The 14,455-nt window shown below is 38.5% G+C and overlaps 1 protein-coding gene across 3 annotated transcripts in view; it reads left to right on the top strand.

Annotated features, from left to right (window-relative positions):
* Nucleotides 1-14,455, top strand: part of HECW1 (HECT, C2 and WW domain containing E3 ubiquitin protein ligase 1) — a 479,331-nt gene that overhangs the window by 294,432 nt on the left and 170,444 nt on the right. The window lies entirely within an intron of this gene.

Genomic DNA, 14,455 nt, shown 5'->3' with positions numbered 1-14,455 from the left:
CCTCAATCTTTCCCAGCATGAGGGTCTTTTCAAATGAGTCAGCTCTTTGCATCAGGTGGCCAAAGTATTAGTGTTTCAGCTTCAACATCAGTCCTTCCAATGAACACCCAGGACAGATTTCCTTTAGGATGGACTGCTTGGATCTCCTTGCATTCCAAGGGACTCTCAAGAGTCTTGTCCAACACCACAGTTCAAAAGCATCAATTCTTCAGTTCTCAGCCTTCTTTATAGTCCAACTCTCACATCAATAAATGACCACTGGAAAAACCATAGCCTTGACTAGACAGACCTCTGTTGGCAAAGTAATGTCTCTGCTTTTTAATATGCTGTCTAGGTTGGTCATAACTTTCCTTCCATAGAGTAAGCATCTTTTAATTTCATGGCTGCAGTCACCATCTGCAGTGATTTTGGAGTCCAAAAAATAAAGTCCAGCCACTATTTCCCCATCTATTTGCCATGAAGTGATGGGACCAGATGCCATGATCTTAGTTTTCTGAATGTTGAGCATTAAGCCAACTTTCTCACTCTCCTCCTTCACTTTCATCAGTTCAGTTCAGTCACTCAGTCATGTCCGACTCTTTGCAACCCCATGAATCACAGCACGCCAGGCCTCCCTCTCCATCACCAACTCCCAGAGTCCACTCAAACTCACGTCCATCGAGTCAGTGATGCGATCCAGCCATCTCATCCTCTGTCGTCCCCTTCTCCTCCTGCCCTCAATCCCTCCCAGCATCAGAGTCTTTTCCAAGGAGTCAACTCTTCACATGAGGTGGCCAAAGTACTGGAGTTTCAGCTTTAGCATCATTCCATCCAAAGAAATCCCAGGGCTGATCTCCTTCAGAATGGACTGATTGGATCTCCTTGCAGTCCAAGGGACTCTCAAGAGTCTTCTCCAACACCACAGTTCAAAAGCATCAATTGTTTGGTGCTCAGCTTTCTTCACAGTCCAACTCTCACATCCATACGTGACCACAACCTTGACTAGACAGACATTTGTTGGCAAAGTAATATCTCTGCTTTTGAATATGCTATCTAGGTTGGTCATAACCTTCCTTCCAAGGAGTAAGCATCTTTTAATTTCATGGCTGTAGTCACCATCTGCAGTGATTTTGGAGCCCAAAAAAATAAAGTCTGACACTGTTTCCACTATTTCCACTGTTTCTATTTGCCATGAAGTGATGGGACCCGATGCCATGATCTTCGTTTTCTGAATGTTGAGCTTTGAGCAAAATTTTTCACTCTCCTCTTTCACTTTCATCAAAAGGCTTTTTGTTCCTCTTTAATTTCTGCCATAAGGGTGGTGTCATCTGCATATCTAAGGTACAATAATCTCAGATAACCTCGGCAATCTTGATTCTAGCTTGTGCTTCTTCCAGCCCAGCATTTCTCATGATGTACTCTGCATAGAAGTTAAATAAGCAGGGTGACAATATACAGCCTTGACGTACTCCTTTCCTATTTGGAACCAGTCTGGTGTTCCATGTCCAGTTGCTTCCTGACCTGCATACAAATTTCTCAAGAGGCTGGTCAGGTGGTCTTGTATTCCCATCTCCTTTAGAATTTTCCACAGTTTGTTATGATCTACACAGTCAAAGGTTTGGCATAGTCGATAAAGCAGAAATAGATGTTTTTCTGGAACTCTTTTGCTTTTTCCATGATCCAGCAGATGTTGGCAATTTGATCTCTGGTTCCTCTGCCTTTTCTAAAACCAGCTTGAACATCTGGAAGTTCACCGTTCACGTACTGCTGAAGCCTGGAGAATTTTGAGCATGACTTTACTAGCGTGTGAGATGAGTGCAATTGTGCGGTAGTTTGAGCATTCTTTGGCATTGCCTTTCTTTGGGATTGGAATGAAAACTGACCTTTTCCAGTCCTTTGGCCACTGCTGAGTTTTCCAAATTTGCTGGCATATTGAGTGCAGCACTTTCACAGCATCATCTTTCAGGATTTGAAATAGCTCAACTGCAATTCCATCACTTGCACTAGCTTTGTTCATAGTGATGATTTCTAAGGCCGACTTGACTTCGCATTCCAGGATGTCTGGCTCTAGGTGAGTGATCATACCATCGTGATTATCTGGGTCGTGAAGATCTTTTTTGTACAGTTCTTCTGTGTATTTTTGCCACCTCTTCTTAATATCTTCTGCTTCTGTTAGGTCCATACCATTTCTGTCCTTTATCAAGCCCATCTTTGTATGAAATGTTCCCTTAGTATCTCTAATTTTCTTGAAGAGATCGCTAGTCTTTCCCTTTCTGTTGTTTTCCTCTACTTCTTTGCATTGATCACTGAGAAAGGCTTTCTTATCTCTTCTTGCTATTGTTTGGAACTCTGCATTCAGATGCTTATATCTTTCTTTTTCTCCTTTGATTTTCACTTCTCTTCTTTTCACAGCTATTTGTAAGCCCTCCCTAGACAGCCATTTTGCTTTTTTGCATTTCTTTTCCATGGGGATGGTCTTGATCCCTGTCTCCTATACAATGTTACGAACCTCAGTCCATAGTTCATCAGGCACTCTGTCTATCAGATCTAGTCCCTTAAATCTATTTCTCACTTCCACTGTATAATCATAAGGGATTTGATTTAGGTCATACCTGAATGGTCTAGTGGTTTTCCCCACTTTCTTCAATTTAAGTCTGAATTTGGCAATAAAGAGTTCATGATCTGAGCCACAGTCAGCTCCCGGTCTTGTTTTTGCTGACTGTATAGAGCTTCTCCATCTTTGGATGCAAAGAATATAATCAATCTGATTTCGGTGTTAACCATCTGGTGATGTCCATGTGTAGAGTCTTCTCTTGTTGGAAGAGAGTGTTTGCTATGACCAGTGCATTCTCTTGGCAAAACTCTATTAGCCTTTGCCCTGCTTCATTCCGTATTCCAAGGCCAAATTTGCTGTTACTCCAGGTGTTTCTTGACTTCCTACTTTTGCATTCCAGTCCCCGATAATGCAAAGGACATCTTTTTTGGGTGTTAGTTCTAAAAGATCTTGTAGGTCTTCATAGAACTGTTCAACTACAGCTTCTTCAGCATTACTGGTTGGGGCATAGACTTGGATTACTGTGATATTGAATGGTTTGCCTTGGAAACAAACAGAGATCATTTTGTCATTTTTGAGATTGCATCCAAGTACTGCATTTTGGACTCTTTTGTTGACCATGATGGCTACTCCATTTCTTCTAAGGGATTCCTGCCCTCAGTAGTAGATATAATGGTCATCTGAGTTAAATTCACCCATTTCAGTTCATTTTAGTTCACTGATTCCTAGAATGTCAACGTTCACTCTTGCCATCTCCTGTTTGACCACTTCCAATTTGCCTTGATTCATGGACCTAACATTCCACGTTCCTCTGCAATATTGCTCTTTACAGCATCGGACCTTGCTTCTATCACCAGTCACATCCACAACTGGGTATTGTTTTTGCTTTGGCTCCATGCCTTCATTCTTTCTGGAGTTATTTCTCCATTGATCTCCAGTAGCATATTGGGCACCTACTGACCTGGGGAGTTCCTCTTTCAGTATCCTATGATTTTGCCTTTTTCATACTGTTCATTCAAGCCAGAAATACTGAAGTGGTTTGCCACTCCCTTCTCCAATGGACCACATTCTGTCAGACCTCTCCACCATGACCCGCCCATCTTGGGTGGCCCCACAGGGCATAGCTTGGTTTCATTGAGTTAGACAAGGCTGTGGTCCTAGTGTGATTAGATTGACTAATTTTCTGTGATTATGGTTTCACTGTGTCTGCCCTCTGATGCCCTTTTGCAACACCTACCATCTTTCTTGGGTTTCTCTTACCTTGGACCTGGGGTATCTCTTCACGGCTGCTCCAGCGAAGCACAGCTGCTGCTCCTTACCTCTTTAGTTCTTCTTTACTTTCTGCCATAAGGGTGGTGTCATCTGCATATCTGAGGTTATTGATATTTCTCCCAGCAATCTTGATTCCAGCTTGTGCTTCATCTAGCCCAGCTTTTCTCTTTATATATATATATATATATATATATACACACACACATATATGAGAAGGAAATGGCAACCCACTCCAGTGTTCTTGCCTGGAGAATCCCAGGGCTGGAGGAGCCTGGTGGGCTACTGTCTATGGGGTCGCCCAGAGTTGGACACAACTGAAGCGACTTAGCAGCAGTAGCAGTATATACATATATATATATATATTTTTTTTTTTTTTAATTGGAGGCTACTTACTTTACAATATTATATTGGTTTTGCCATACATTGACATAAATCCACCATGGGTGTGCATGTGTTCCCATCCTGAACCCCCCTCCCACCTCCCTCCCCATACCATCCCTCTGGGTCATCCCAGTGCACCAGCCCCAAGCACCCTGCATCATGCATCAAACCTGGACTGGCAATTCATTTCACATATGATAATTTACATGTTTCAATGCCATTCTCCCAAATCATCCCACCCTCACCCTCTCCCATAGAGTCCAACAGACTGTTCTATACATCTATGTCTCTTTTGCTGTCTTGCATACAGGGTTATCATTACCATCTTTCTAAATTCCATATATATGCATTAGTATACTGTATTGGTGTTTTTCTTTCTGGCTTACTTCACTCTGTGTAATAGGCTCCAGTTTCATCCACCTCTTAGAACTGATTCAAATGTATTCTTTTTAATGGCTGAGTAATTCTCCATTGTGTATATGTACCACAGCTTTCTTATCCATTCGTCTGGTGGTGGACATCTAGGTTGCTTCCATGTCCTGGCTATTATAAACAGTGCTGCAATGAACACTGGGGTACACGTATCTCTTTCAATTCTGGTTTCCTCGGTGTGTATGCCTAGCAGTGGGATTACTGGGTCATATGGCAGTTCTATTTCCAGTTTTTAAGGAATCTCCACACTGTTCTCCATAGTGGCTGTACTAGTTTGCATTCCCACCAACAGTGTAAGAGGGTTCCCTTTTCTCCACACCCTCTCCAGCATTTATCGCTTGTAGACTTTTGGATCACAGCCATTCTGACTGGTGTGAAATGGTACTTCATTATGGTTTTGATTTGCATTTCTCTGATAATGAGTGATGTTGAGCATCTTTTCATGTGTTTGTTAGCCATTTGTATGTCTTCTTTGGAGAAATGTCTGTTTAGTTCTTTGGCCCATTTTTTGATTGGGTCTTTTATTTTTCTGGAATTGAGTTGCAGGAGTTGCTTGTATATTTTTGAGATTAATTCTTTGTCCATTGCTTTGTTTGCTATTATTTTCTCCCATTCTGAAGGCTCTCTTTTCACCTTACTTATAGTTTCCTTTGTTGTGCAGAAGGTTTTTAATTTTAATTAGGTCCCATTTGTTTATTTTTGCTAGTATTTCCAATATTCTGGGAAGTGGGTCATAGAGGATCCTGCTGTGGTTTATGTCAGAGTGTTTTGCCTATGTTCTCCTCTAGGAGTTCAATAATTTCTGGTCTTACATTTAGATCTTTAATCCATTTTGAGTTTATTTTTGTGTATGGTGTTAGAAAGTGTTCTAGTTTCATTTTTTTACAAGTGGGTGACCAGTTTTCCCAGCACCATTTGTTAAAGAGATTGTCTTTTCTCCATTGTATATTCTTGCCTCCTTTGTCGAAGATAAGGTGTCCATAGATGCATGGATTTATCTCTGGGCTTTCTATTTTGTTCCATTGATCTATATTTCTGTCTCTGTGCCAGTACCATACTGTCTTGATGACTGTGGCTTTGTAGTAGAGCCTGAGGTCAGGCAGGTTGATTCCTCCAGTTCCATTCTTCTTTCTCAAGATTTCTTTGGCTACTCGAGGTTTTTTGTATTTCCATACAAATTGCGAAATTATTTGTTCTAGCTTTCTGAAAAATACCATTGGTAGCTTGATAGGGATTGCATTGAATCTATAGATTGCTTTGAGTAATATATTCATTTTCACTATATTGATTCTTCTGATCCATGAACATGGTATATTTCTCCATCTATTTGTGTCCTCTTTAATTTCTTGCACCAGTGTTTTATAGTTTTCTATATATGGGTCTTTTGTTTCTTTAGGTAGATATATTCCTAAGTATTTTATTCTTTTTGTTGTAATGGTGAATGAAATTTTTCCTTAATTCCTCTTTCTGTTTTCTCATTGTTAGTATATAGGAATGCAAGAGATTTTTGTGTGTTGGTTTTATATCCTGCAACTTTACTATATTCATTGATTAGCTCTAGTAATTTTCTGGTGGAGTCTTTAGAGTTTTCTATGTAGAGGATCATGTCATCTGCAAACAGTGGGAATTTTACTTCTTCTTTTCCAATCTGAATTCCATTTATTTCTTTTTCTGCTCTGATTGCTGTGGCCAAAACTATGTTGAATAGTAGTGGTGAGAGTGGGCACCCTTGTCTTGTTCCTGACTTTAGGGGAAATGCTTTCAATTTTTCACCATTGAGGATAATGTTTGCTGTGGGTTTGTCATATATAGCTTTTATTATGTTGAGGTATGTTCCTTCTATTCCTGCTTTCTGGAGAGTTTTTATCATAAATGGATGTTGAATTTTGTCAAAGGCTTTCTCTGCATCTATTGAGATAATCATATGGTTTTTATTTTTCAATTTGTTAATGTGGTGTATTACATTGATTGATTTGTGGATATTGAAGAATCCTTGCATCCCTGGGATAAAGCCCACTTGATCATGATGTATGATCTTTATAATATGTTGTTGGATTTTGTTTGCTAGAATTCTGTTAAGGATTTTTGCATCTATGTTCGTCAATGATATTGGCCTGTAGTTTTCTTTTTTTGTGGCATCTTTGTCAGGTTTTGGTATTAGGGTGATGGTGGCCGCATAGAATGAGTTTGAAAGTTTACCTTCCTCTGCAGTTTTCTGGAAGAGTTTGAGTAGGATAGGTGTTAGCTCTTCTCTAAATTTTTGGTAGAATCAGCTGTGAAGCTGTCTGGTCCTGCAGCCCAGCATTTCTCATGATGTACTCTGCATATAAGTTAAATAAGCAGGGTGACAATATACAGCCTTGACACACTCCTTTTCCTATTTGGAACCAGTCTGTTGTTCCATGTCCATTTCTAACTATTGCCTCCTGACCTGCATACAGATTTCTCAAAAGGCAGGTCAGGTAGTCTGGTATTCCCATCTCTTTCAGAATTTTCCACAGTTTATTGTGATCCACACAGTCCAATGCTTTGGCATAGTCAATAAAGTGGAAATAGATGTTTTTTCTAAAACTCTCTTGCTTTTTCAATGATCCAGCAGATATCATTAGGGAAATGCAAATTAAAAAGAGATACTACTATGTACCTATTGGAATGACCAAAATCCAGAACACTGAAAACACTAAATGCTGGCAAAGACGTGGAGCAAAAGGAACTCACATTTATTGCTGGTAGGAAAGCAAATGGTACAGACACTCTGAAATGCATTTTGGTAGTTTCTTTCAAAACTAAACATACTCTTACTACATGACCCCATGATCACATTGCTTGGAAATTACCCCCAAAAACCTGACACAGATGTCTATAGCAGCTTTTTTTATGATTGCCAAAACTTGGAAGCAATCAAGATGTCTTTCAGTAGGTGAATGGATAAATAAACTGTAGTACATTCAGATAATGGAATATTATTCAGTGCTAAAAAGAAATGAGCTATCAGGCCATGAAAAGACCTGAGGAATCGTGAATGTATATTACTCATCTAAAAAGGCCAATCTGGAAAGGCTTCATGCTATGTGAATCCACCTATGTCACATTCTGGTAAAGGTAAAACTATGAAGATGATAGAAACATCAGTGGTTCTAGGGGATGAGAGATGAATAGGTGGGGCACAGGGTTTTTAGGGCAGTGAAAATACTCTGTTTGAGAGAGTAATGATGGATACATGTAATAATGCATTTGCCAATGCCATTGAATGTATAGTGCCAAAAGTGAATCCTAGTGTAAATTATGGATTTGGGGAAGAAAGGTAAAGTGTCTCTCATCAAAGGGACACTATGATGATGATGTGTCAGTCTAGGCTCATCAACTGTAACCAATGTACCAATCTGGTAGATGTTGAGAATGGGGGTGGGGGGCTATGCATGTGTGAAGCAGGCAGTATAGGGGAAATCTATGTATTTCCTTTTGATTTTGCTATTAATCTACAACTACTCTAAAAGAAAGTAAGTCTTTAAAAAGCCCACATTCATCAATAGAATGTGTCTCAGTTTTTTGTGTTTTTTTTTTAAAGAAAAAAACTCAATAATTTGTATTACTAGGACAGAAATGGAGAAGGCAATGGCACCCCACTCCAGTACTCTTGCCTGGAAATCCCATGGACGGAGGAGCCTGGTGGGCTGTAGTCCATGGGGTTGCTAGGAGTCGGACACGACTGAGCAACTTCACTTTCACTTTTCACTTTCATGCATTGGAGAAGGAAATGGCAACCCACTCCAGTGTTCTTGCCTAGAGAATCCCAGGGACAGGGGAGCCTGGTGGGCTGCCATCTATGGGGTTGCACAGAGTCGGACATGACTGAAGCGACTTAGCAGTAGCAGCAGCAGCAGCAGGACAGAAAACTAACAACTCCTGATTTGTTATTCTTATATTCCCATTGAAATGCTTGATAACTAACAATTATTTATACAAGCCTTCAGAAACAGTAGAAACCAGGAAAACTACTGTCTGTAAGAAATTAAGAATTTTCACCAACCAGAGCTCACTAAAATCCTAAAGTCTACAAGGGATGCCATTCAGGATAGACAGCATGGAACTGCGGAAAGAGACAAAATCTCCATTCACTGGTTCCCATTTTTGGCTCTGCCATGCAGACATGGACTCATAGACTGACCAGAGGAAATGAAACCACCCCACTACCATCACCAGTTTGGTTCAAATAGCTACTTTCTAAGGATCAGGATTGGTTCATTTCCTATGGTCCCCAATATATAGGGGACCAATATATATGGGCTTCCCTGGTAGGCTCAGATAGTAAAGCATCTGCCTACAATGCCTGGAGAAGGAAATGGCAACCCACTCCAGTATTCTTGCCTGGAGAATCTCATGGATGGAGGAGCCTGGTAGGCTACAGTCCATGGGGTCACAATGAGTTGGACATGACTGAGTGACTTCACTTCACTTCACTTCATTTCCTATGGTCCCCAATATATCATTTTTCTTACAGTTATCTCAAGGCAAAAATTGCCAACAATGAAATATGGCTGGAGGTATAAAATGAGCAACTAAAGAAGCATGCCTGGAATGATAGTGGAGATATAATACTTTGTAATTGAGTATGTCTGTGTTTAACTCACTGTCAAGGAAAAGTAAATACTGCTTAAAGTATCATGATAAATGTCATGCCTCAAAGAAAGTTTAAAAGGTCATCAAATCTATAACTAAGCAAAACCTACAGATTATCAAAGAAGTTAACTAGATGCTAGTCATCTCCAGGTATAAAAGTAGGGATGAGGATTCTAACAGCAGCCCATTGTACAACCAAACTAACTAAAGATGGACAATACCAGGGCTACACACAACCTACTCATGGTCCTAAAAAATGTATCAAGAATGGGGGAAAAAAAGTTGAAGGACATAACACTCAAGAGGAAAAAGGAAGTATTTTGTCACAAATATATACTGAGGAGAAGTAAAGGATATGTTACTCATCTGCTTGTACACTCTATAAAACACAGGAAAGTGCAAAATCTATCAGGTAAGAAGTCTAGGATGAAGAAAAATGATAAGGGAGGTCTTTGAAGCTAAAAGAAAGTCAATGTATTTGTTTCCTATTGCTGCTGTAACAAATTACCATAAAGTTAGTGGCTTGAAACAACACACATGTATTCATACAGTTCTGGAGATCAGAAATCCAAAATGAATCTTAAGGGATGAAAATCAAGGTATCAACAGGCAAGGCTGGTTCCCTTCTGGGATCTCCTAGGAAGAATATGCTCATCTCTGAGATTCTAAAGTCTGTTATGCATGTTTTTGGCTCACGGCTGTATCACTCCAGTCTCTGCTTCTGCTGTCACATCACTTTCTCCTCATCTTGCTCCTCCTTCCTCCACTTTATAAGGACTCTTATAATTACACTGAATCTTTCCATCTCAATCAAGATTCTTCAGCATGTCTGTAAAGTCCCTTCTACTGTATAAGGTGACATATTCACAGGTTCCAGGAATTAGATCATGGTCATCTGTGTGAGACCATTTTTCTGTCTATTATAATCATGGAAAGATTTAAAATAAATTCTGAAAGGTACAGTCATTGAATTCAAAGTGAGCTTTGAGAGATTTTAGAAAGCAGCGAAGAGTATACTCACTACATTATTAGAATTGGGTAGACCAACTTGAGATTCTCTCATCGAAAACATAGAAGGGTCAGACTTAAAAAGATAAGGAAGTAAAAAGATGGATGACAAATACAGAGCAATACATGGATAATTCTGATGAAGAGATCAGAACAAATAATAATAGCAGAAAGATTTTTTTGAGCTGGATATAATTTTGCATCTTTAAATTTGACTATCACATACTAGGAAAAAAGTATGTGCAGAGAGCAATGTCTAGACAAATGCCTTTTTTTAAAACAGATTTTCAAATGCAAACAGAGTAGCCATCTGAGTGGAAAAAGCATGATACAAAAGGATAAACCTCATGTTAATTTCAGATTTGTCTTATAATACAGAACACTAAAATCATGAAGCAAAGGCTACAGAGCTTTAAGGGTAGCATATTTTAGCTGAAGATTTCTGTGCCTACCAGATTGTCATTTATATGAGAAGGCAAGAGAAACACATTTTCAGGTTTTCAAGGGCTCAAAGAATTTCACCCTTGCATCTTATCTGAGAGTAATATGTGAATATCCACTCCAGTATACAGAGAGATTAGAAAAAAAAACAAAACCTCAAAAACTGGAGATACTGCATATAATTGGACTGCTTTTATTTTTAGGATAAAAAATGAGAAATAAGCAGAAAGATAGATCATGGAAAACTTCAAGAATACAGTAGACATGGCAAGCAAGATTGTTGATGCAAATATTTTACTTTTCAAATCTGTTTATATATTCAGTTTTTACCACTTCTTGGTGGTAATAAATTTCCTATGTGACTATTATCCCTTTAATTTTCAAAGAATTAACACTGCAACCTCAACAAATTGCAAATGCAAATAAAGGGTTTTTTCCCCACAGGTATTGGAGACAATTTAAACATTCAAAATTACCACAGAGTCAAATAATGAAATACCATATACTCTTAAGACTTATATATACAAAATGTTCTAAAAGACATGGGACCAGACATTTTATTATATAATCCAGGCAAAAGAAAAAATTTAGGACAAATGTTTATATATACAGTATGGTCTCAACTGTGCAAATTACTGAAAGACAATAAAGAAAAAGTCTGGCAATGGCTGCTACTAGGCAGTACAATTTGAAATAACTTTAAAATTCTGTTTCTTTTCCTTCTGTATTTAAAAATGTTATAATAAGTGTGTATCATGTTTATCATCAGAACAAAAAACTAATACAGGAAAAATGGAGGAAAATTAAATATTCTCCCATTAATGTATCATTTACTTTTGGAAAATCATAAAACTCTGTATTGTTATACACATCCATTCCAACAATCTCAGAGTTGAAAACATTGAGACCCAAAAAGTTACATCAATTTTCTAAAGTTTTAAAGTTCAACAGTGAGTGTTCCAGACTAAAATCTGAATATACTGACTCCCAGCCAAGCGCTCTTTAAACTCCTAATTGACTCCTTAATACAGCAGTTTTCAAACATTTTACTCTGTGAAACACATATTTTAATAAATATACAAATTGAATTTAAACTATAAAAGCTCACTGGAGGACATGAAATGAGGCATGAAAATATGAAGAAATATATGCTCCTGAGTATAAAGTTCCCATTTCTCCCAAAATTAATCTATAAATTTAATACAATTCTGATCAAAATTCCAATTCTTTGAAGGCAGCTTTTTAAAAAATTAATAAGATTAATATGGAAGAATAAATGTGTGAGTAGTAAAGAAAGATGTTTTCTTTTGGACAAAAAAACAAGAACAATGAAGCATGACTAGACTTATCAGGTATCAAACATGTGATAAAGACATATTATGCAGATTTAGATAAGTTGTTTGATGGAAGAGAATTTTTTCAAAAGACCTATTTATACATAAGGATTTGACCCATGCCAAAGTTGGAATTTTTATAAAAAGGTAGTATCACATTTTGGTTAAAAACACAGACTTTGGAATCAAAGAGGCAGGTTCAAATTTCATTTCTGACATTGACCAACTATAAAAACCTGTTCAAATTACTTAACTCAGAAGCCTCTATGTTTTCTTCCTCAAACTAGTGATATAATAACTACTTTGTAGAGTTTGTAACTAGGATTAAATCAGATTATATATTTGAAGGGCATAGAATGGTCCCCAGAATTTAGTAACTAATCAATAAATGGCCGGCAGTAGTGGTGGGGTGACGAAGGCGATGATAGTCATATTATTTTATGGTGAATAAATCTATATGTCTATCACATTCTCAGCCATTGTCCCCAATACCACCTCCCAGAAATGATGACTCACTAGGAGAACTCATGAGTATTATCGTACTCATGACTATAAAACATTGAAAAGAGAAAAAGCAAATTGCAAAGGAAAAAGGTACCTGGGATGAAATCTGGAAGATAGCAGGTGCAAATTTCCATGAGTCCTCTCTCACTGGAGTCATACAGCTTGGGTTCATTTTCCCCAGCAACAAGTTGTGATAAAAATATGAATTATTATCTATCAAAAATTTTTTTAGTCACTCAGTCATGTCTGACTTTTTGCGACCCCATGGACTGTAGCCCACCAGGCTCCTCTGTCTATGGAATTCTCTAGGCAACAATACTGGAGTGGGTTGCCATTCTCTTCTCCAGGGGATTGTCCTGATCCAGGGATCAAACCCGGGTCTCCCACACTACAGGCAGATTCTTTACCTTCTGAGCCACCAGGGAAACAAGGAGGCTCAATAAAGATTCAGAATCCAAGGTTTTCACTGGGGGCTGCTCATGTGGCCAAATTCCTCCTAGGACTTACTAAAATTCCAGACTCCCAGAGGAAAGCAGGTGTTCGGTGTAAACAAGGTAGTTTGCACAAACACTTGGGGCACAGAGATGAGTTCTTATTAGTTCTGAGGTGTGAGAACCCCCCTGACACTACCGAAAGATCAACCCTATGAACAGACCTTTCTAAGGAGAAAAGACTCAGGCTGTCACACATTTCTATGGGTGATACCTGAGTTTTACAAATTTCTGTGATGTTTATATTTTCCAATGTTTATTCCACCTCACAGCAGTATATAATAATGCAAGAGTGGAAGAACAGTTTTGTTACGGAGATTGCTTTGAATCAATTCAAAGTATCGTTTAAATTCACATGAAAGCTTCTGTACTTTTTTCCATCAGTGACAAATTCCTCCAAACACCTCACAACTTATACCATACTTGAGAATCAATCCGATGTATTTTTAACTGTTTCTTTTACTTAAGTATAAGTAGGAACAATTTTTTGGAAAATACTTTAATAATACAAAAATTTTAATTATGTTTTTGATATTATAAATTTATTTCCAATAAATATAAGATGATTTCAGATTGTCGGCAGAACAGCTATAAACCACTATCACCTCTCTCTCCCCCCTACACACAGCATGAAATTTTACATGATCAGATACTTTCAATTACAGGGAACGGCTCAGTTTTCAAAGCCTTTCCTCCTGACAGCATGGTCTCTCCTCAGAACTCTCCTCACTGAAGTGCATTAGGTCCATGGAGGCCATGATTTTTTTCTTTCCTCCAATGCCCCTGCTCTTCACTCTTTTAATCTTCATCTTTCTCTTTTTTCTCCTAATTCTCTCTTTCCTTACTCAGTGAAGATCCTATTTACTGTGAGGCTAGAGCCCTTGTTTTTCTGTCTCCACTTTGAAGAATTTTCACCTAGACCCACTGAATTTTCCAAGATGGATTTCCTCTCTCAGTGTGCACCCAGGTTTCCTGAGGTAACCCTCAGCCTTATCCCAACCTGCCTGAGGAGCACCAGAAGTCCAAACCAGAAAGGGTCAACAGTCTTCTCTTGAAAAGCATAGTGACCACAATGCCAGTATTGATTTATTACAGGCAGTTCTTACCAAACCAATTTAATATACGTCAGTAAATGTTTCATGTAATGGGTTCTGGAGACACATCAGTCCATATTTTGTAATGAGGTGAAAAACGGTGGTTCAGGATTGGAAATTTTTTCTGTGTTTCAAATGGACTCTTTTCCTTGTATAAAACCTAATCTAATCTTTTGGGCCTTCCCTGATGGCTCAGACAGTAAAGAATCTGCCTGCAATGCAGGAGACTCGGGTTCAATCCCTGAGTCAGGAAGATCCCCTGGAGAAAGGAATGGCTACCCACTCCAGTATTCTTGCCTGGAGAATTCCACAGACAGATAATCTTTAACCTTACTAAAACACACA

The sequence above is a fragment of the Bos taurus genome, chromosome 4 (genome assembly GCF_002263795.3).
Source record: "Bos taurus isolate L1 Dominette 01449 registration number 42190680 breed Hereford chromosome 4, ARS-UCD2.0, whole genome shotgun sequence".
Classification (NCBI taxonomy): Eukaryota; Metazoa; Chordata; class Mammalia; order Artiodactyla; family Bovidae; genus Bos; species Bos taurus.
The sequence above is the reverse complement of the archived record's forward strand: the minus strand, read 5'-3'. Positions and strand labels throughout refer to the sequence as shown.